Source organism: Erinaceus europaeus, chromosome 13, assembly GCF_950295315.1.
Source record: "Erinaceus europaeus chromosome 13, mEriEur2.1, whole genome shotgun sequence".
Lineage (NCBI taxonomy): Eukaryota > Metazoa > Chordata > Mammalia > Eulipotyphla > Erinaceidae > Erinaceus > Erinaceus europaeus.
The window spans coordinates 46,395,228-46,417,849 of record NC_080174.1 but is presented as its reverse complement, the minus strand read 5'-3'; the positions used below and the strand labels follow the sequence as shown (position 1 = coordinate 46,417,849).

Genomic DNA, 22,622 nt, shown 5'->3' with positions numbered 1-22,622 from the left:
GTGTGCCACCGCCTGCCCCCTGGGGGCAGGCTTTTGATGGAAACATTCATTCATTCTGCAAAGATTTGTTGAGTGCCCCCTATAGGCAGGGCTCTGTGCTGGGGACTGTGGGGATGCAGGGGGGGGGGTGGGTGGTGTGGGGGGAGTGTCACATACCTTCTTAGTCTTGCTTGGGTAGATGTGTGTTTGTGGCAGGTGTGTTGTATTTATGTGAGAGGCAGGTTTGAATCCAGCTCTGACAGAAGTGGCAGTAGCTTTTTTTCTCTGTCCAGTAGGCTGGCAGTGCCTCCCGGACTGGGCTGGGGTGAGGGCAGCACTGCATAAGGTGTGGGTAGTGGAGAGTAACCTACTGCTGGACCATTTTGTTTTAATTCCTTTTAAAATTTATTTATTTATAAGAGAGAGGAAGAGAGAACTAGAGCATCACTGCAGTACTGGAGACTGAAGTCAAGACCTCATGCCTCCAAGTCCAGTGCTTTAGTTACTCACTATACCACCTCCTGGACACTCCCTCTAAGATCTTGCCACTGGCTGGTCAAGCAACTGCAGGCAGTTCTTCTTCACACCCTGGGGCCTCTACTTCCACATCTGTAATGTGGGGAGATTGGGCAGGGTTACCCAGAGGCCCTGCCAGCGTTCACACTTGAGAAACTATCAGAAAGACCAGGGGTTAGAAGGCTAGGCCTGGATGGTCCAGCTGGGTGGGGTGAGGGAGGGGGGCTGTTTCCTACATGGGACTGCCCAGTGGTTCTTCCAGCCAGGGCTGCAGTGCCCCTTCCCCAGCCCTTCTCGCTCTTCCTGCCTCTGATCAGGCCAGTCTGAGTCCTAGGTGCTGGGCTGTGGTGCTTTCCTGGCCGCAGAGGAGCACCAGGCAAAAAAGCCTGTGTCCTTGTCCTTGCTCTGTTGCTGACCCGCTGGTCACATCAGCCGCTGCCACTGACCACTCAGACTCAGACTCAGAGAGGTTCACTGGTTTGCCCCGAGTCACAGAAAGCTGTGGCCAATTTAGAATTAAGAGCTCTGTCTCCTGTGACCCTGGAGGTGGTGCAGTGGACGTAGTGTTGGACTTTCAAGCATGAAGTTCTTGAGTTCAAGCCCCAGTACTACATGTGCCAGAGTGACTCCATTTTCTTTCCCCCACCCCTCTTTATTTTTCTTTCTCTCACAAATAAGTAAACAGATCTAAAAACATGCAAAGAGTCCCTTGACCTCTGGGCAGAGTGCCAAACTAGATGCTGTTTCTTCACCTTACTTATTTCTGTTCTGCCTAGATTGCAAACCCACCTCCCACCCACCTCTTCCAGGAAGCCTGGACTGACTCCAGCTATCCGCATGCCCTCAAGACCCGAACTCTGCTAAATTGGTTCTAATTTGCTCACTCGGTGTATGTCTCCAGTCTTGTCCTGTTACGCCAACATTGCCCTGTCCATCCAGCTGCTACCACCTAGGTCTCCTGGCTGTTTTCTGGTTTCAGAGTATGCCATTGTTTCTTACCCATTTGCCATCTGCCCATCAACTGTTGCTTCTCCATGGACAGTTCCATTTTTCTGCAAACTCTTACTCATCCTTCACAATCCAGCACAGATGTCCTTTCCTGTGGGAGCCAGCTGCCCACCTCCCCTCCTCACTCCTCAGTGCAGAAAGCCTTTCCTTATCCCCCTTCTCTCCTGCTAGAGCCTCTTTTGTATTCCAAGGCTGTGCTTCTCTTGTGCTTCTGCTTGTTAGGATTCTTTCCCAAGCCCTTGTTCTGCTACATTGCTTCATAGTCCCTGGCTCCCCAAGGGTTACACCTTCCCTCCTCAGAGCCCTAGAGCCCTCCTGGGTTACAAGTTGCAGTTCCCCATTACCTCATCTCCCCACCCCCAGCCCTCAGACATGTTACTTTGTTTCATTTCCCCAAATTCTGACATTGCTACATTATTTCCTTTTTATTATTTCACACATCCTAGCTGTTTTGCTTCTGGTTCTCCCCTGATGTCACACTTTATCCTTTTCTCCCAGTCCCCTGCTGGTGTGACCCCCCCCCCCCCCCCAGGCTTGGAGAAGAGGAGGGTGAGAGGGGCTGCAGTCCTCTCAGACTGAGTCCCTTTGGACTCCAGCTTTCTTGAAGGTGGGCACACTGGGGGCTTCTGGGGGCTCTGCTCACTGTTTCTTCTTCCTCTCCTACCTGCCCCTTCCCTCATCCTGCAAGGGCTCCCTCTTCACCCTTCACTCACTCCGTGCCTGGCTGGAACCTCTCCTTTACATAGCAGCTGCTTGGGAAACTCTTCCTCTACTGTCTTCAGGGATAAGGGGGTGGTTAGCATCAGGACTAGAGGGACTGTCCATTTTTTTTTTTCACCCTCACCACCTGCAATCACCCCTCCCACCAAAAAAAGAAAAAGAAATTGAGTTGTTGGAAAAGTCATGACATTTTTTTCTTTTTTTTTTCTCTTCATTTTTTTTCTATGCAAAAATACATCATAACTTTTCCAACAGCTATTATATAGGGGGCTGGAGAGAGAGCCCCAGTAGGAGAGCCACTGGCTCATATGCCTTGTGGGACAGGGGTCCTAGGTTCAATCCCAGACACTGGCTAGCAGGAGCCTAGCTGAACAAGACTCTGATTAAAGAAATATGTGGTGTCTAGGACAGAGCCCCAGGAACTCAGCCCCTAGTATTGCCTTTCAGACAAGGGGGGGGGTGTACACCACCCTCATTGGTGTCCCAGCTTGAAGAGTCAGAACAGAACTCTCAGGGCCAAAGTGCTTGGGTGCTCTTGGGTGTTGGGCTCTGGCTTGGCTGAATCCCCCAGTGTGATCCCAGAAGGTTGAGAGACTTGGTGGGGTCTCATACCCTGAAGGGGCTCTGTTCTTGGTGTTTAGATAGCAGTCTGGCAGCTGTGGCTGGGTCCAGGCTGGCCTTCTTTCTGTGTGGAACCAAAGCCGTGTTTCTGCCCAGCCGTGTTTCTGGGTCTGTGTTTATGTGTCTGTGCGTGATGTGGAGGCCCCTGGGGAGACTGAAGGGAAGATGTTTGTGGCCTACTGCCTTGTCTTCAGCTGTTTTAGTGGCATAGGTGTAAGACCAGGCCAGGGATTCAGGAGTCCCCATTTACTATGTGTGTACCTGCACAGATGCCCAGAAATACTTAGAATGTACTTGCATGTGACCTCTGCATACATGTGTACACACACACACACACACACACACACACACACACACACACACACACACACACACACACCTGGGCTCTGAGCCACCCAGAATGTGTTCGTCCTTAATCGCAGTTCTTAATCCCTGAGTTGAGAGAACCCATGCCAGGGAGAGGGGGTCAGCTGCCAGCAGGCTCCTTAGAGGTGATTAAGCCACAGGCAGGAGGGGTTGAGGGTAAGAGGGGCTCTGGCTCTGCCTGACCTTTAGGGATTCCACAAACTCAGCCTGGCTTGCTCCAGAGGTTATTGGGTGTCATTCCCCAAACTTAAGCATAGGGGTGTGGAGGGAGGGGGAAACATACTAGGGAGGTGGGGGGAAGGGTGTAGCTGTGTGTACCAACAGGAAGTGACCCTCAGGGAAACCAAAGGGGGGTTTACATCACCCTTATTGTGGACTCTGAGTCAGTCTTCCCCATGAGGCATCCTGGTTTCAGGTTTCTGGGTCCCCAGTTTCTGGCATTCCTGGCTTAAGAGGGAGATGCTGAGGAGGGACAAAGGGACAGAGGTGGGAAAGGAAGCATCCAGAGGAACTGAAATTGGGCAAGGACATGTCAGTCAGTGCCTGGGGCATTTGGAGTTGCTAGGGGACTTTATTTTTATTTGGTGATTGCTGGAACTTTATTGCTCTGGGCATTGCTTAGCTCTGCACCCCATGTTTTTGAACCTAGGTCCTTCTCCCCATAGGCCACTTGGGACTCATTTGTCCAGGCCTTCCTGGTGCCTTGGGGTCTAGGTTGGTCCTGGTAGAGCTCTTGCCGGAGAAGGGGGTGATCCTGCCTCTGCTTGCAGGCTTGTAGGACTGGGGCTACAGAGGGTAAGATGATGGGACAGCCGAGGTCAACAAACAGCAGTGTTTAGTCAGAGAAGCCACCATCAAGCAATGAGTGTAGAGAAGACATGTCCCCACCTTGGAATGCTGGTTCTCTGACTTCCTTAGCGGGAACGTGGATTCTTTGTGGGCTCAGCTGACAGGTGTGAAGGCAGGCTGGCCAGGTGCAGGAAGTCTTGAGATGAGGTGGGGACTGTCTCACTGGCTCCTTCTGCCCATGGGTAGGGTGGAGGGCTGTGGAGTTCTTAGTTTCCCTGCCTTGGGGTCCTTGGTGCACCCAGTCTGCACTGTGAGGCAGATTTTTAGTGACTGGAGGGGGTCAGAGCCAGGGTGAGGAATCTTACTGAGGTGGTGAGCAAGAGGGGTGTGGGCTTGGCACCTGAGCTCAACCTGGCAGGGGTGTGTGGAGACCCAGACCTCAGGACAGACAGGCCCTCACACAGAATGTAGAGCAGAAACCAGCCAGGCTCCTGGCTGCCAGCTGGGCAGGGTGGAGCCAGCTAGAGATGGGCAGGGCTGAAAATGGGTGCTGGAGCTGCTTCAGGCAGCCACAGGGGCAGATGGATGGCCTTCAAATTCAGAAGCTCTTCACAGCTTCACTGCTAGGGCCCTACCACACTCTTGCCCCCTTTCTGGGTGGGGGTGTGCCTTCATGTCTCTTTCTGGGTGCATTAGTGGAGGGTGGCCCCAGGGAAGAGGGGAGCCCAGGCATGGAGAATGAGCTTCTGAGACCCAGAGCTGGGGGCACTGGGATCCAGGGATGGAGATGGCAGACAGCCGGAGCCTGGAGTCACCTCCCTCCTGTTAGGTCACTCCAGGCCAAGCTTGCTTCCTGTCTCCCATCCCACCTGACAAAGTGGCCTTTGACAGATAGAGAAATGGCAGTTGCTCTGCTGGGCTTCTCTCACTTGTGGTCTGCAGAGCCAGTGTTTGCTTTCCTGGGGGCAAGGATTGGGGCTTGGGAGCCATCATCCCAGATCGAAGAAGAAGGTAAACAGAGAGAATTCTCACTTTCTTTCCTACTGGAGTCTTTGAGTCTGGACTCTACTGTATGGCCCTGGACATTTCTCTCTCTCTCTCTCTCTCTCTCTCTCTCTCTCCCTCCCTCTCCCTCTCCCTCTCCCTCTCCCTCTCCCTCTCCCTCTCCCTCCCTCCCTCCCTCTCTCTCTCCTCTCCTCTCTCCTCTCTCCTCTATCTCTTCCTCTCTCTCCCTCTTTCTCTCTTCCTTTCTTAAAAAAATTAGTGATTTATAAGAGTATAAGATAGTAGGGGTATAGTTCCGCATCACACCCACCACCAAAGTTCTGTCCCACCACACACACACACACACACACACACACACACACACACACACACACACACACACACACACACACACACACACTAACCACTACAGTTCTCTCAAAGTCTTAAAGACAAGTCAGTTATCTGGACAAATTTCTTACCCTCTTTGAACCTCCATCTCATATTTATCCTTTATCCCCCACCCCAAACAATTGCATGATTGAAATTTAATTCACCATCCAGTTCAACCGTCTAAGGGGTATAATTCAATTTATACATTTCATTCAATTCATCCTAGTGTATTTACAGAGTGGCATAATAACCACCAATTTTATACATTTTATTGCCCCCCAAAGAACTATTGTCCTTATTAGTAGTCAGGCCTCATGGCTCCCCAGCCCCTTTGCCCCAGGCAATCTCTAATCTACTATCTGTCTCTGTGGATTTGCTTATCCTAAACATTTCATCTAAGTGGAATCCTGTAATATGTGTCCTTTCATGACAGGCTTTAGAAAAGATTCTTTTAAAGATTGATTTATTTCAAAAGGGGAGAGAGAGAGAGAATAAACCAGAGTATCATGTGACACCTGGGTTTAAACTGAGGACCTCATGCTTGATTGCTCAACACTTTATCAGCTGTACACCTCTTAGATTATGACTATTTATTTGTTTGCTTTTATTTTTAAACAAGAGCACTGCTCAGCTCTGGCTTCTGGTGGTGCTGGGGATTGAACTGAGACCTTGGAGCCTCAGGCATGAAAGTCTGTTTTTACAACTATCATGCTATCTATCACTCTGCCCCTTAAAAATAAAGATAAGTCTACCCACGGTGACAGCTATGGGACCCGGTGCTTGTGTGGTGCGGCTGCTCTGTGCACTGGCGTGGACCCACGCCCTGCATCCTGCAGTCCACCCGGGGTTGAGCACAGCACCCAGGTTTCAGCTCCTGGCAGGGGGCCAGTGTCTGACCAGACTAATGCTTGGCCAAACCTGCCTGAGCCCCAAGTGTGTGTGCCACTTACACTGTGGGCCGGAGCTGGACAAGCAGACAGTCTCCAAAAGATGCCCGGGGCTGGGCCCCGCAGATCATACTGGTCCTAAGTTTGACATCGATCTGCTGGTTTCCCTTTTGAGGCAAGAAAATGCAAGAGACATTTGTGTGATCAGAGTTCCTCCAGAAATGAAATACACAGATTACTTTGTGATTAATAGTGGAACTTCCACCCGACATCTGCATGCTATGGCATACTACATTGTGAAAATGTACAAACACCTAAAGAGTAAAGTGAGTCTCACATCAAAATTGAAGGGAAGGACACTGATGACTGGCTCTGTGTGGACTTTGGCAGCTTGGTGATTCATTTGATGCTTCCAGAAACCAGAGAAACCTATGAAATAGAGAAATTATGGGCCTTATGTTCTTTTTTTTTTTTTTTTTTTTTTTCCCCTCCAGGGTTATTGCTGGGCTCGGTGCCTGCACCATGAATCCACCGCTCCTGGAGGCCATTTTTCCCCCTTTTTGTTGCCCTAGTTGTTGCAGCCTCATTGTGGTTATTATTGCCATTGTTGACGTTGCTTTGTTCTTGGATAGGACAGAGAGAAATGTTGAGAGGAGGGGAAGACAGAGAGAGAGGGGGAGAGAAAGATAGACACCTGCAGACCTGCTTCACCGCCTGTGAAGTGACTCCCCTGCAGGTGGGGAGCCGGGGGCTCGAACTGGGATCCTTACGCCGGTCCCTGCGCTTTGCGCCATGTGCGCTTAACCCACTGCGCCACCACCTGACCCCCTGGGCCTTACGTTCTTATGATGATCAGTTAGCTGAGATACTACCTCAGTCACTACCTGAAGACTTCATTCTTGGAATAGAAGATGACACTTTGTCCCTGACTCCAGTGGAGTTCAAATATGAATAAAATGACTATCTGTGTTAATCATTAAAAATAATAATAAAAAAAAAGGAGTCAGGCAGTAGCGCAGCAGGTTAAGCGCATGTGGACCGAAGTGCAAGGGCCTGCCTAAGGATCCCAGTTTGAGCCCCCAGCTCCCTACCTGCAGGGAAGTCGCTTCACAGGTGGTGAAGCAGGTCTGCAGGTGTCTATCTTTCTTTCCCCCTCTCTGTCTTCCCTTCCTCTCCATTTCTCTCTGTCCTATCTAACAATGACGACATCAATAACAACAACAATAACTACCACAACAATAAAAAACAACAAGGGCAAGAAAAGGGAAAATAAATAAATAAATAAATAAGATTACCAAAAAATTTTTTAAAAAGGGGAGTCAGGTGGTAGCACAGTGGTTAAGCGCAGGTGGCACAAAGCGCAAGCATGGGAGGAAAGATCCTGGTTCGAGTCCCCCACTCCCCACCTGCAGGGAATCGCTTCACTGGCGGTGAAGTAGGTCTGCAGGTGTCTTTCTCTCCCCCTCTCCATCTTCCCCTCCCTTCTCCATGTCTCTCTGTTCTATCCAACAATGACAACATCAATAATAACTATAACAATAAAACAACAAGGGCAACAAAAGGAAATAAACAAATAAATATTTTTAAAAAATTAAAAAAGTTTCTTTCATATGAGATAGGGAGAAGCAAGAGGACACTTTGGCACGTTGGTGCTGGGGATTGAACTGGGAGCTTTGGGTACGCAGGTCCTATGCTCTACCAGCTGAGTTATTTCCCCAGCAGTGTGTTCAACAGACTTTTTCCACTTAGCACAATATTTTCAAAATTTATCCTTCTGGCAGCTATTTCATAACTTTACTTCTTCTTCTTAATATTTATTTATTTTATTTGACAGAACACAGTCAAATTGAGAGGGGGAGGAGAGACAGAGAGGGAGAGAAGGGGCCGGTTGGTGGTGCACCTGGTTGAGTGCACATGTTATAGGGCCAAGGACCCAGGTTCAAGCCCTCAGTTCCCACCTACAGGGGGACAGCTTCATGAGTGGTAAAGCAGGGCTGCAGGTGCCTCTCTGTCTCTCTCCCTCTCTGTCATCGCCTTCCCTCTCAATTTCTGTCTGTCTCTATGCAATAACTAAACAAACATACTGAAAAAGAAAAAGTGAGGAGGAGAGGGAAAGAGAAACACCTGTAGCACTGCTTCACCACTCATGAAATTTCCCTTCTCCCTTCCCCATGGTGGGGAGTGGGGCTTGACCCTAGATCTCTGTGCATTATAGTGATAACATGTGTGCTCTACCAGGTGTGTCACCACCCATTTCATTTCTCTTTTACACTGCAGTTGAATAATATTTCATTGTAGAGACATGCCACATCTTATCTGTTTATATAGCAGTTAATGGACATTTGTGTTATTTCTACTTTGGGGCTATAATGAATGATGCTATTTATATGTATGCACATGTCTGTTTTTATTTCCCTCGAATACATACCTGGGAGTAGCATTACTGGGTCCTGGTGGTTCTGTGTGGAACCTTTCAAGGAGCTTTGCCAGTCTGTTCTCCAGAGTGGCTGTTCTCTTTTGTATTCCCACCAGGGGTGTCAGGGTTCTGGCTTCTCTGCATCCTCACTGACACTTGTGATTTCCTGACTTTCTGATCATTTTCCTTCTTGCATCCATTCACCCCTCAGGTATTTATAGAACATCTATATTTGACAAGGCAGGATGCTTTGCTGCAAAACTGGAAAGATGATTTCTCTCCAGAGGAACTGTTTAGAAGATTCAACGGCATGCTTTTTATAAAAATCCCCAAGTGCTTACTGAGAGGAGATAAAATGCTTAAGGGAGATGGTGGGGTGCTCTGGGCTGGGGCTGGGCTGGGTTGGCCCTTGGCTGACTCCCGCAGGATCTGCTTGGCTTGCTGGAGGGGGACTGGAGATGAGTAATACCCAGGGTTAGTGAGGTCCCTGGAGCCCTGCTCCTAATTTCAGGGGACCCCTGAGATCAGGCCAAGGTGCTGGAGGGTGGGGACTCTTGCCCCTCTTCCTCTGAACAGAGGGAAAGGGTTGTGTGTGCTTACTTCCCATCTACATCAGCCCCTGTACGTCAGTCCTTGAGATTCCTAGGCCATTTGACCCACGTGCAGTGGGGACAATTTAGGCTTAAGTAGGATCACCCAACAGAGAAGTAGCTAGGCTTTGGTATGCAGGTCTTGTTTGGAACATCTCATGCAATCCTTCTAGCCCAGTGAGTACTATGATTGTGTCACCTTGTAAGATAAGAAACTGAGCTCAGAGAAGCAGACTTCCTTGCCAGTAAGCACACAGCTGCTGTTGGCCAGTGCTGGGATTTGAACCTCTGCACTCTGACTTCTGGGTCCCTGCTCATTGCAAGATCTCACCTGTCTCCCAGCTCTCAGCAGATGAAGGTGAGAACTTTGGCATCAGTCTGACCCCAGCTGCGTCTTTTAGGATGTCATCTGAGGCTGAAGGCAGGTATAATCATAGACACATGGCTGAGGACTCTGCCAGTCCCTTCACCAGTTTACTGTCTGGCTTCTTATTTCAGGCCTCACTGTCTGATTCAGACCTTTGAGTCTGGTTTGCTTTGTCCCTGCAAATGGGGCAACTCAGAAGCCAGTGGGATGGGCCTGGGCCAGGGATGGGGAGTCATAGCTCCAGTGCATGTGAGTTCTGATGGACTATAAATAACCCTGCATACAGGCGGGAAGGAGGGGGCACAGCCTCAGACCTCAGGTGGCAGGGCCTGGATAGGAGGTCACACATGGATGGGACATTCAGGAGTGGTATTTGCTGGCATGTGCCCAGGGAGGTTGTCAGAGCTGTGCTGTGTCTCAGGACACACTGGAGGGCTGGGTTGGCCCTTGGCTGACTCCTGCAGGGGGTGCTTGGCTTGCTGGAGGAGGACTGGAGATGAGTAATACCCAGGACTAGTGATGTCCCTTGAGCCCTGCTCCTAATTTCAGGGGACTCCCAAGATCAGGTGAAAGTTCTCTATATACTTTGTTTAGTTTTATTTTTAATAGTTTTATTACTGGGGTCAGGTGGTGGTGCACCTGGTTGAGTGTACATGTTACCCTGCACAAGGACCCATGTTCGAGCCCCCACTCCGTACCTGTAGGGGGGAAGCTTCATGAGCAGTGAAGCAGATCTGCTGGTATCTGTTTTTTCTCTCTCCTCTGTGTGTGTCTCTCTCTGCTCTCAATTTCTCTCTGTCATATCTTTAAAAAAAAAAGAAAGAAAGAAAGGAAAAACCAGTTTATTACTTATTTGTACTGGGCAAAATAAAGATACTGAGAAAGGGGAGAGAGGAAGAGAGACACCTATAGTATTACTTCCCCACTTGTGAAGCTTCCCCACTGCAGCTGGGGACCACGGACTCAAACCCTGGCCCTTGCACATTGTAACATGTGCACCGCTGCCCAGCCCCTCCCATACACTTCAGACTGTTTTTTCCTCAGGCCCTATGGGACACACTGTTTTGGACCTGCTCACCCTTCATTACCCTTGGACCCTGCTCCCACCTTCCTGGCCTCTCATCCATGCAGCTGAGCTCCCTGTGACCTCCTGCAGGTCTCCTGGCTTCTCAGAGTCTGAGGAGCTAGGGGCTCACTTGCACAGGCTCTAGCAGTTGGGGCTTAGCAAGCGCTGTTTTCCTCCTATTTCAGGTCTGGTTGTAAAGTGGCTGTAATTGTAGCTCTACCAGGAGCCCACAGATCTGCGTGTTTTTGTATCTCATTTGCATACTCATTTTATGAAAACACAGACTGAGATCAGTGTGTCTGTTTCTTCCTCTGTACTCCACCAGAGTCCTCCTCGTTTTACAGGTGGGGGAGAGAGGCCAAAGGACAGGGCCCTGCCCTGACACCCAGTGACTGGGGTGGAGATGGGGGCATGTCCGGGTGGGCAGAGAGCCCAGCCACAGTGTTCACTGAGTAAATGTTGGTGGAAGTCAACTGTCTCAGGAACATTCTGGGCTTGGGGCACACAGGAGTGTGGCCATGGGAATGTGGGAGGTGAAAGCAGACATCTGACAAGAAGGAAATAGCTGTGCTAATTTCAGATTGTGGTGAACCCCGAGTTGTGGAGGCAGTGTGGGGGATTATTTGGGTGGACTGAGTGGTCAGGAAGGGCCTCGCTGAGAAGCTGAGCTTTGAGAAGGGACACGAGGACACAGGGATACAGGCATTCCTAGCCTCTCTGCATCATAGTTGCAGTCCCCTGTGCTGGGACTTACCACCCTCTATCATTGGAGGACCAACAAGAGCTCACAAACTGGCATGCCTGGCTCAGGGCCCCTGCTGGGATATAAGAGGCCAGGCCTGGACACCTGAGCCCACTGTGGATTCTCCTGTGGAGAGACTCAGCTCAGCAGCAGCAGGCCCTGCTGTGCATGCCCACAGGATGTGGTGGGTGGGGCTGCATCTGAGCCTCACACCTGTTGTGGCGGCCCTGCTTGTCCTCTGTTTAGTCCTGAATATTCAGTCAACCTGTCACGTACCCCTTCAGGGCTGGTGGGCTGGACTCTGATGCTTGTCCCAATCTTTGTTATTATTGTTGCAACAGGGGTTTCACAGCTCCAAACTGGCTTTTTTTCTTTTAAAGATAAGAGACAGTGGGGCCAAGTGGTGGTACACCTCGTTAACCATACAAATTACAGTGTGTAAGGACCCAGATTCAAGCCCCTGGTCCCTGCCTGTAAGGGGAAAGCTTCACAAGTGGTGAAGCAGGGCTGCAGATGTCACTCTGTCTCTTTCCTTTCTACCTCTTGCCTGTCAATTTCTCTCTGTCTCTATCTATTAATAAAAATAAATAAAATAAAATAATAAAAAATAAATAAAAGAAAATCTTAAAAAAAAGAAAATCTTTAAAAAAATAAATAAAATAAAATCTCAAAAAGAGAGAGGCAGAGACATGAGAAATTTTACAGCACTGGACTTCCTCCAGTGTCATGGGGGCTGGGCTGGAACTTGAAAGTTCAAGGCAGAACTGGTGCTCTACTCAGGTGAGCTAGCTTACTGGCCTCTCTTTTTCTTTTTCTTTTTTTAAGTTTTTTTTATATTCATTTATTTTCCCTCTTGTTGCCCTTGTTTTTTTTTTATTGTTGTTGTAGTTATTACTGTTGTTGTTATTGATGTCATTGTTGTTAGACAGGACAGAGAGAAATGGAAAGAGGAGGGGAAGGCAGAGGGGGGAGAGAAAGACACCTGCAGACAGCCTTCATCACCTGTGAATCGACTCCCCTGCAGGTGGGGAGCTGGGGGCTCAAACCGGGAGCATGATGCCCTTCCTTGCACTTTGTGCCACGTGTGTTTAACCCACTGTGCTACAACCCAACTCCCAGCCTCTCTTTTTCTTTTTAATTTTTTAGGAAACCTATCTCATGAGGGCTGGGCAGTAGCACAGTGGGTTAAGCAAATGGCGCGAAGCACAAGGACTGGCTTAAGGATATCGATTTGAGCCCCCGACTCACCACCTTCAGGGGCGTTGCTTCACAAGCAGTGAAGCTGGTCTGCAGGTATCTATCTTTCTCTCCCACTCTCTGTCTTCCTCTCTCGATTTCTCTCTGTCCTATTCATCAACAACAGCAACAACAACAAGGGTAAACAAAAATGGGTAAAATGGCCTCCAGGAGCAGTGGATTTGTAGTGCAGGTGATAACCCTGGAGGCAAAAACAAACAAACAACAACAACAAAACATTTCATAGGAGGCCAAGTTTCACAGGAGAGAGATGTGAGCAGCCATTCCAGTACATGTGGTGCCCAGAATGACGTTCACAGGAGCTGAAGTTATGCAAGTCCTGTGCTCAGCTGGCTGAACTATTTCTCTGAACACTTAAAAAGATTTATTTTAGTTAATATATATGAGACTTTCACATGAGGCAGAGAAAAGAGGAGTTAGAGACAAGTCAGAACACTACCAGGGATCAAACTGGGAATCCTATTCCCCCAGCCACCTTTTAGAAAAGTGTGAAAGTATTCATTTGTTTGTTTGTTTATTCTCATGAGCAAGAGAGAGAGCAGAGACCACTCAGCTCTGCCATATGCTGGAGCTTGGGGTTGAACCTGTGGCCTCTGAGACCTCAGGCATGCAAGTTTGTGTGTTACTGTGGTGTGTCTCAGGGATCCATCATCACATTCTTGAATAGCTTCTTGGTGGGGGAGGTTGATGAAGCTTGAGGTAAGTGTGCTCTGTAGTACAAAGTGCATGGTCCTTTTAAAAAGCATGATTATTGGGAGTCGGGCTGTAGCGCAGCGGGTTAAGCGCAGGTGGCGCAAAGCACAAGGACCGGCATAAGGATCCCGGTTCGAACCCCGGCTCCCCACCTGCAGGGGAGTCGCTTCACAAGCAGTGAAGCAGGTCTGCAGGTGTCTGTCTTTCTCTCCCCCTGTCTGTCTTCCCCTCCTCTCTCCATTTCTCTCTGTCCTATCCAACAACGACAACAACAATAATAACTACAACAATAAAACAACAAGGGCAAGAAAAGGGAATAAATAAATAAAATTTAAAAAAAAAGTATGATTATTGATTTATTCTTTTAATTAAAGAGAGAGACCAGAGCACTGCTCAATATTTGGCTTATGGTAGTGCTGGGGATTGAACCTGGGACTTCAGAGCCTTAGGCATGAAAGTCTTTTTGTAGAACCATTATACTGTCTTCCATAGCACAGAGTATAGTCCTTGAAGCTCAGCTAATCTTGGCTTCTAATCTGGCCCCATTGTTGTGTGACTTGGGGCCAAGTGCTTCACTCTCTGAAGTCTGGCTTGCATACCTTCCCAGGTAAGACCTCTGGGAGGAGAAATGAGGCATTGTGCTGATAAGGAGCAGGACAGTGTTGAGTTCTCAGGGGAGCCGGGACCTTGCTCATGGAAGAGGGACAGTGAGTTAGCCTCCTCCAGGGACATGAGTATCCTATTAGAAACTGGACAGCTGCACACATTCCTAGGGGTTCAGGAGTCCCTAAGTAGAGGACCTGGAGGCAGCAAGGCCAGGGTTCAAATCCTGCTGTGCCCCCACTGGTGGCTTACAAGCCCGAGAGTCTCCTCTCTGTACATGGGACATTTGTACCTGCCCTCCAAGGTGGCTGAGCCAATGAGATCTGGTGGAGAGACCCATCCAAGTGATGGCATTCATCTCCTCTGTTTTGTCAGTGTGGCTGAGGTCATACCCCTAGGGATGGACTTGTTTTATTTTGATTTGAGAAGACAGATAGAAACTGAGAGGGAAGGGCAGCAGAGCGGAAGAGAGAGACGTAGACAGAAAGACCTGCAACACTGCTCTACCACTGATGAAGCTTCTTCCTGCATGTGGGGACCAGGGGCTTCAGCCCAGGTCTTTGAGCGCGGAACACGTGCACTTAACCAGGTGTGCCACTGCCGTCTCTGTCAGGGATTTCTTATTTCACGCCAGGCAGGTGGTTGGTAGGCAGAAGCCTTATAGCACAGGTATTGTTCAAGATGTTAAGATAGAGAAGGGACATGCCTGTCTTTATGGTTTTGAGTCTCCAAGTAACTAGCATAGAACCTGGCACATAGTAGCTGCTTAGTAAAAACTGCCTGCTGGATGAGCCAGAGCAATAGGTGCTGTTGTCTACGAAGACATGGGGGAGGGTGTTCTGGGAAACAACATGTGGGAGGTCTGATGGAGCCCCCTCACCTGCTCCCAGTTCCCAGAACATAATGGGTTGAGTGCAGGAGTCTGGGGAGGGACTGCACAGCTGAGGGATAGAGGGGTTGGAACTGGGGCCTTGGTGGGTGGTCCTGCTCTCAAGCACAAGCTGGGGACAGAAATAAATGAGCAGTGTGAGTCTGGCTGACAGAAAGGCTGATGCCAGCGGGCAGGTGGAGAGGATTGATGGAGCCGGGATGGAGGCTACCCTGCCTTAAGTAGGGGCCGCTCTTCCTAGACTTTGCCAGCTCTCCTTTATTTGGGACTAAGTAAGAGGGAGGCCAGTCTGCACCCCAAATTGAACCGCGGGGGTGGCGGGGAGGCCGGTGACAACAGGAACTGGGCTGACAGGGTGAGGTGTCTGGGCACTGGGGCCCATGCCATACTGCCAGGCCAGCCAGTGCCAGGGAGGGAGCTGTGTCTGCCAAGCCTGCTTGTCTGCAGAGACGCTAGGCCAGCCTCGTGGAGGCGTTTGTGTTGTTTCCTTTTGCCTAGTTCCTCTGTCTCCTCCTAAGGTTCCCCTCAAACAGTCCATGGGCCAAGGAACTTCACAGACTAGAAGACAGCAGGGTGGGCACTGGAAAGAACGTGCTGTTACTACTACTCCTCCTCACTTTCTTAAGGACATATTGGTTCATAGGGTCGCCATTGTCACAGTTACAGTTTCACATCTCACTAAGACAGGTGCTCTATTTCTTCCTCTCTTTCCTGCTTTTTTTTTTTTTTTAATACTTTAGAGCTTCATTTGAAGCTCTAAAGTATTAAAAAACTATACTATCTATTAAAAAACTATACTATCTATAGTATAGTTTTTTTCTTTCACCACTCCCATCACCAAAGGTCTGTGTCCCCATCCCCATCCCCGTCCCCGTAGATAACTGCTATATTCCCCACAGTCTTAGATAGTTTGACTTTTTTTTCCCCCACATTCATATGTTCACCTGTCTATTTTCCACATATGAGTGAAACCATTCTGCAGTTGTCCCTCACCTCCTTACTTGCTTCACTGAGCATAATCTTCTCCAATTCCATCCACTTTATCCCAAAGGACACAATATCATTTTTAAAAATATTTATTTGTTTATTTATTCCCTTTTTTGCCCTTGTTTTTTTTTATTGTTGTAGTTATTACTGTTGCTGCTATTGATGTCACTGTTGTTGGACAGGACAGAGAGAAATGAAGAGAGGAGGGGAAGACAGAGAGGGGGAGAGAAAGATAGACACCTACAGACCTGCTTCACCGCCTGTGAAGCGACTTCCCTGCAGGTGGGGAGCCGGGGGCTCGAACTGGGATCCTTCTGCCGGTCCTTATGCTTGCGCCCTGTGTGTTTAATCCGCTGTGCTACCGCCTGACTCCCTCATTTTTTTTTTTAATTTCTTTTTTCCCCCTTCTTTTCTCCTCCTCACTCTCCCTCCTTCTTCCTCATCCTTCTCCTCTTCTTTGTATCCCTGGGGATTCATCACTGTGAACTAAATTTTCGGAGGGAGAGAGACAGAAGCAGGGAGAAGAAGGGGAAGACCCCACGTGCTGAAGCTTCCCCCAAGTGCTGTATTAGCCAGGTCATACACATGACAAAGCAGGCATCCTAGGTGAGCTCTCTTGCTTGGTTGTGCTATTTCTAATAATGAAAGGGCTCTGTTTACTGTTTCTAATTTGGGACACACAGAAATGTCCTGAGGAAAAACAAAGCATGACAAAGTGACTGCGCTCACATCACACAGAATGCCCACCGGGAGCCTTGAGTAGAACTCAGTGTTTAGTGACTCCCCAGGGTGGTGAGTCCATTAGAATGGGAGCAGTGCACTTGCTGTGCCGTGTGCTTGCCACCCCAGTTGCACTGGAACAAGCTCTGGTGCTGTGGTGTGTTCCCTCCCTTTCTTTCCTTCTGTCTGAAAAAGTTGACTCGGAGCAGTGAAGCCCTAGTGATGACAAAACAAACAGACAGAAACACTACTGAGGTGGCATCAGACTCGATTCATTTTCTATTTCAATCGTTAAATATTTATTAATGAAAGAGAGAACTAGGACATTACTCTGGCATATGCCACACCAGGTGCCAGGATCAAGCCCAGGACCCCATGCTTGCAAGTCCTAGGCTCTACCAGAGCATCACCTCCCTGAGCTGCAGACCTATTTTTAAAGAATATTTACTTATTTATTCCCTTTTGTTGCCCTTGTTTTTTATTGTTGTAGTTATTGTTGTTGTTATTGATGTCATTGTTGTTGGATAGGACAGAGAGAAATGGAGAGAGGAGAGGAGAGGAAGACAGAAGGGAAGAGAAAGACAGACACCTGAAGACCTGCTTCATCACCTGTGAAGCGACTTCCCTGCAGGTGGGGAGCCGGGGGCTCAAACTGGGATCCTTAAGCCGGTCCTTGTATTTTACGTGACCTGCGCTTAACCTGCTGCGCTACTGCCCAACTCCCTTGGTAACCTTTTTTTTTTTAATTTACAAAAAGGAAACATTGACTAAACCATAGGATAAGAGGGGTACAACTCCACACAATTCCCACCACCAGAACTCTGTATCCTATTCTTTAACCCTCTGGAAGTATGGGCCCAAGGCCATTGTGGGATGCAGAAGGTGGAAGGTCTGGCTTCTGTAATTGCTTCTCTGCTGAAGATGGGCATTGACAGGTCGATCCATACTCCCATCCTGTCTTTCTCTTTCCCTAGTAGGGTGGGGTTCTGGGGAAGCGGAGCTCCAGGACACATTGGTGGGGTTGTCTGTCCAGGGAAGTCTGGTCAGCATCATGCTAGCATCTGGAACCTGGTGGCTGAAAAGAGAGTTAACATACCAAGCCAAACAAATTGTTGACCAGTCATGAAACTAAAGGCTGGAATAGTGCAGGTGAAGAGTTGGGGGTTCCTCCATTTTGTAGATAGCTAGTAGGCCTATTTTAGTTATATTCCAAAGGGCCTGTGTCTATACTATTTTTTTTTCTTTTTTCTTTTTTTAAAAAAAAAACAATGATGGGGGTGGGAGAGGTAACCTAATGATTATGCAAACAAGCAAACAAACAAAAAAAAACACTTGATGATAATAGTATGAACAGCTGACAATGGCTGAGCTGTGTGGAACACCAATGTGTTCTCCAGTGAACTCCACGAGGTGGGCATGTTTCCTGGGGCAGTGAGACACCTGCCCAAGGCCCCCAGTATTGAGAGGCAGGCTGAGTCTAGTGTGAACTTCCCAGGATCTGTGTGATCCCACCTGATAGATCGGTTTTTGGTGTGCACATTCCTTGGGCCCTTCACTGCTCTTTGAAGCAGGTAAGAAATGAGCACTTTCCATAGTGCATGTGCTGCCTTTTACTGCATGTTTGTGGAAACGTAGTTACTCAGGCTGGGGGTATGGATCGACCTGTCAATGCCCGTGCTCAGCAGAGATGCAGCTACAGAAGCCAGAACTCCTACTTTCTGCTCCCCATAAACAACCTTGATCCATACTCCCAGTGGGGGGAAAAGTGATAGGATGAAGATAAGGGGACCCTGCACTTCAGCTCCATCAGCACAGAGAGAGAGAGAGAGAGAGAGAGAAGGAAAAGGAGAGGGACATATGGAGGTAGCTATGATGTCGTGAGTGGCTTAGAGGGGAAGAGGGGATTGAACCAGAAAAAGAAGGGGCAACTATGTATAAATGTGGACAGAGAGCTGTAGAGAAGATGGTTGGCTCATGTCTCCAGCCTCAGGGGAACTGTGGTGGAGACTGAAGATTCAGAACTCTGGTGATGGGAATAGTTTGGATTCAAACATGTAATTTGGTAATATAAAAATAAATTTTAAAATGTTTTAAAAAATCCAAAAAAAAAAAAAAGAAAAAGAAAGAAACAGTCAGTGACAGCTACCTTATGGCTGTGCCCTTGCACAACTCTTAGCTTGTTTCCTGGAGTTTGGGTGTAGGGTATTTCCATGCTCAGCCAGTTTACTGCCCTAGCTCTGACTCGAGTGCCGAGTCCTTTGGTACACTGAGTAGCAGCACCAGAAAGGCCCTTGGAGCATCCAGCCACTGTTCATCTGACACAGCTGGGGGCCATGCAGCAGGGGTGTGGCTAAGTCTTGGTATTTGTGGTCACCTGAGCTGGCCTACCGCCTGCTCTCTGGACAGGTGAGGAGAAGGGTCCTATGAGGATGGTGGGAGCACAGGGGTGGAGAGTGGAGAAGGTGATGGGGTGGCTGGGCTGGAGTGGTGGTAGAGTAGGCAGGGAGGCTCAGATGCCAGAGGTTTTTGCTGAGTGGGTGGCTGAGTCAGAAGGGGTGACTCCTGGCCTCCCAGCTGCTCTTGTGGAGGCATTGGGGACAACTCTTTGGGGTTGGGGTACTGGGAGGCTGTGAGCATGGGCATGCAAAAGGGCAAGGGGCTGCATGCTTCTGGGCTTTGCTGATCTTGGGGGGAAGTGCAGAGGCCTGTCCATTTCCTCAGCCCCTTCTCCCTTTGTGTCTCCCCTGCTCTTTCTGTTGTCTAGACTTGGTCTCTGTGGCCCCTTCCCCAGTAGGTACAGTCTTCATGCATCCTCCACCCCCACCCCCCAGCAGCCAGTGACAGCCAGGGCAGCTGTGGATGGGTGGGGGTGGAGACCAGCCCCCTTCATCCCTCTGCACCCCGGTCTCTCCATTGTGTTGCCCCTTGGCTGTCCTGCTGCCCTGAGCCTGGCCCCGGCTCACATTCCTGCGGCGGGTCTCTGGGTCTCCGGGCTAGAACTGCTGAGCGTAAGGAGTGTGGAGTTCTCCCAGGACTGAGGACCTTTTGGGGACCAGCAGGGAGAGAGCCTGGAGGGGCCTTGGGTTTCAGCTGAGACCACCCTGCTCCCGAGAGCTGTGTCTCTGGATGAATAATCACCTTCCTTCTTTGGGTGCTAACTGGCAGACTCTTTCCCCACTCCCCCCTCTTCTTTCATTTTTCCCTCCATGGTTATTGCTGAGGCATGGTGCCTGCACTACGAATCCACTGCTCCTGGAGGCCATTTTTCCCCATTTTTGTTGCCCTTGTTTTTATTGCTGTTGTTGATGGATAGGACAGAGAGAAATTGAGAGAGGAGGAGAAGACAGAGAGGAGAGAAAGATAGACACCTGCAGACTTGCTTCACCACTTGTGAAGCGACCTCCCTGTAGGTGGAGAGCCGGGGTCTCGAACTGGGATCCTGAAATCGGTCCTTGTGCTCCGCGCCATGTGTGTTTGACCCGCTGCACTGCTGCCGGGCCCCCACTCCCCCTTCTTCTTGAATGAGGATAATACACATCTTTCTGGGCCTCCTTTCCCAGGTGTGTGAACAGGGAGTTTGATCCTGACATCTCAGGCCTCTGTGGCCGTAGGCAAGCCCTGAGGTGGGGACATGTGTCCCAATAGTCCTAGCCCCTGCCTTCTGAGTCCTCGCTGCATGCTGGCAGCACGGGGGCTTCTGCTCTATTATCTCATTTGATACATACAGCAGCTCTTGGGGTGTGTGTGGTGTACTCCCCATTTCACCAAACGGAAGCTCAGTGAGATAAAGTGGGTGGCCCACTGGTAGAGCCGGACTCGAACCCAAGACTGTCAGTGACCTGGAAGCTGGGCTCCTTACCCCTGCCTGTATTGTCTCTGGTAGCCAGGAGAGTGGAGCCTGCGTCTGGCTAATGCAGGGAAGGGAGCTGGGGCAGAATTAATTATGCTTGATTTTATTCTTAGCTTTCGCAGCATGATTAGCACGGCACAAGGGTGCTGGGCTGCTGGGCCCCAGCCAGCTGACCCAGTTTGTGTGCCTGTGTCTGTTTCTGTGACTCACCCTTTCTCCTCCACATTCGACCTCTCTCTGCATTCTCCCCTGCTGTGTGGCCTTGACAATGCTACTTACCCTCTCTGGGCATCAGAGCCTACTCTGCAGTGTGAAGGTAGCCATCCTGACTCTCTTCCTGCCTGAGGAGGATGGGGTTTAAATGAGATAGTTTCCAGAAAATCATCCCGGGGATATTAGCTCGTAGCTAACAATAACTGGCCGCATTGGTTTCTTCAGCTCTAGCTACTAGATCCTGCACTCAGCCCTTTTACTTGCAAGATCTTATTTTGATTCTCTGTAACTCTGAGTTACCTGCCAATATCATCACCCCCATTCTGTAGAGGAGAATACTGAGGTGTCAAGAGAGTCAGTGGCCTGCTTAATGTCCATTGGGCAAAAAAGGGTGGGGGGAATCACAGATTCATTCTGCCTTAACTGCACCCTGTTTTTCTGAGAAGGTGAGTGATGGGATGGGGGTGGGGGGGGGCTTTCAGGGAGGCTGGGGGTGGGGTGCAGAGGAAACGCCCTGGCTCTCTCTTGCACCCTGAGTGGGTAGGTAGGTGGGAAAGTGAGGAGACCTACCTGCTACCTGACTGATTTGCTATCCCCACTACCTCCTGGGATGCTACTCTGAGGCCTGTGGAGAGGACAGAAGGGGTGGGTGGTGATGTGAATGATGGAGGGCCCCCATGTCACTCCTGGGCCAGGTCTCATCAGGACTGGAAGCCTGAGGTGCCTCTTTGGGGTGAGTCTGTGGGCCTGCTCGGTGAGGGAGGGTGCTGTTGAGGGGACAGTGGAGGAAACTGGCAGGGCTGTGCTTTTCATTGGGAAAGGTGTCATGTCTCACCCTGTATGGCATGTGAGCTTGTGTGTATGGAGAGGGAGAGGGAGTGTTAGGCTTACAGGAGGGAGGGGGGCTGCAGTGCAGGTAACGGGGGCCTGGTGGTGGGCGTTGGAGAGTGGGGTGTGTGTCTGATGTGGAAAGCCCTACTTAGGATTGTGTGGGTGGGGTGTGAGGGGGAGCAGCTGCTTTGTTTTCCATGGGGTGTGGGGCTGCTGGGGACTGCTCTGAGTGAGGTCATGGAGGGAATGGGTGGGTGGGGCTGTGGGTCTCAGGTGGGACCCTGGAGGAGCCATGGGTCGGGGGTGTACTGGAATGTTCAAGGCTGGGATTCAAGGCTGACACCCTGCACTCGGATGTCAGTTCTGAGCCCCAGTCTCAGTGTACACACCTGTGCAATGGGCATGCAAGAACTGGGGAGGTTGCCATTGAAGGCTGCAGCACAGGCTAAGGCTGCCTCTAGTGTAGCCCAGAAGGTGGTGCAGTGGATAGAGCACTGAGCCTGAAAGCACAAGTTCCCAAGTTCAGTCCCTGGCATTACATGTGCTAGAGTGATGCTCTGGCTTTCTCTGTCTTTAATTTTTAAACATTTTATTTATTGCTTGTAAAGCTTTCCCCTGCAAGTGGGGGACCAGGGGCTAGAACCCTGGTCCTTGGGCATTATAACATGTGCTCAACTAGGTGTGCCACTGCCTGTCCCCATCTTATAAATAAATAAATACATCTTAATAAAAAGAGTGTTCAGTGTCTGGCCTGGGCATGTACTCCCTTAGCTATGGAGGGCAGAGGTCTCTGGACCCCCTAAGAGTCTTCAGTGACTCCCTTGGGGAGAGCATAGACTTCCATAAACTTTTGATGGGGGGACGTCTGGTGGGGTGGCTGTTCCCAGGCTTGGTGGTGGAGGGCAGAGGCTCTAGGGCACCTGAAGTGGGTGTGTGAGGCCTGTCGGAATCCAGGGTGTCCCTGGGTGAGTGATGAGCAGTGATGTGTGACTTGGGTACCTGCTACCTGGGGGGATGGGGGGGACTTGATATGTGCCCCGGGTGAGGTGGGCGGTGAGATTGTGCAGGTGGGGGCAGCCACATCGTGGGGTGTGTGGGTTGAGGAGGAGTGCAGTTGTGTGTCTGCAAGGATGCT

At 49.8% G+C, this 22,622-nt stretch overlaps 1 protein-coding gene and 1 pseudogene across 1 annotated transcript in view; both read left to right on the top strand.

Moving 5' to 3' along the window:
• Positions 1-22,622, top strand: part of SDC3 (syndecan 3) — a 43,174-nt gene that overhangs the window by 7,712 nt on the left and 12,840 nt on the right. The window lies entirely within an intron of this gene.
• Positions 6,143-7,497, top strand: LOC132542583 (mitochondrial assembly of ribosomal large subunit protein 1-like; annotated as a pseudogene).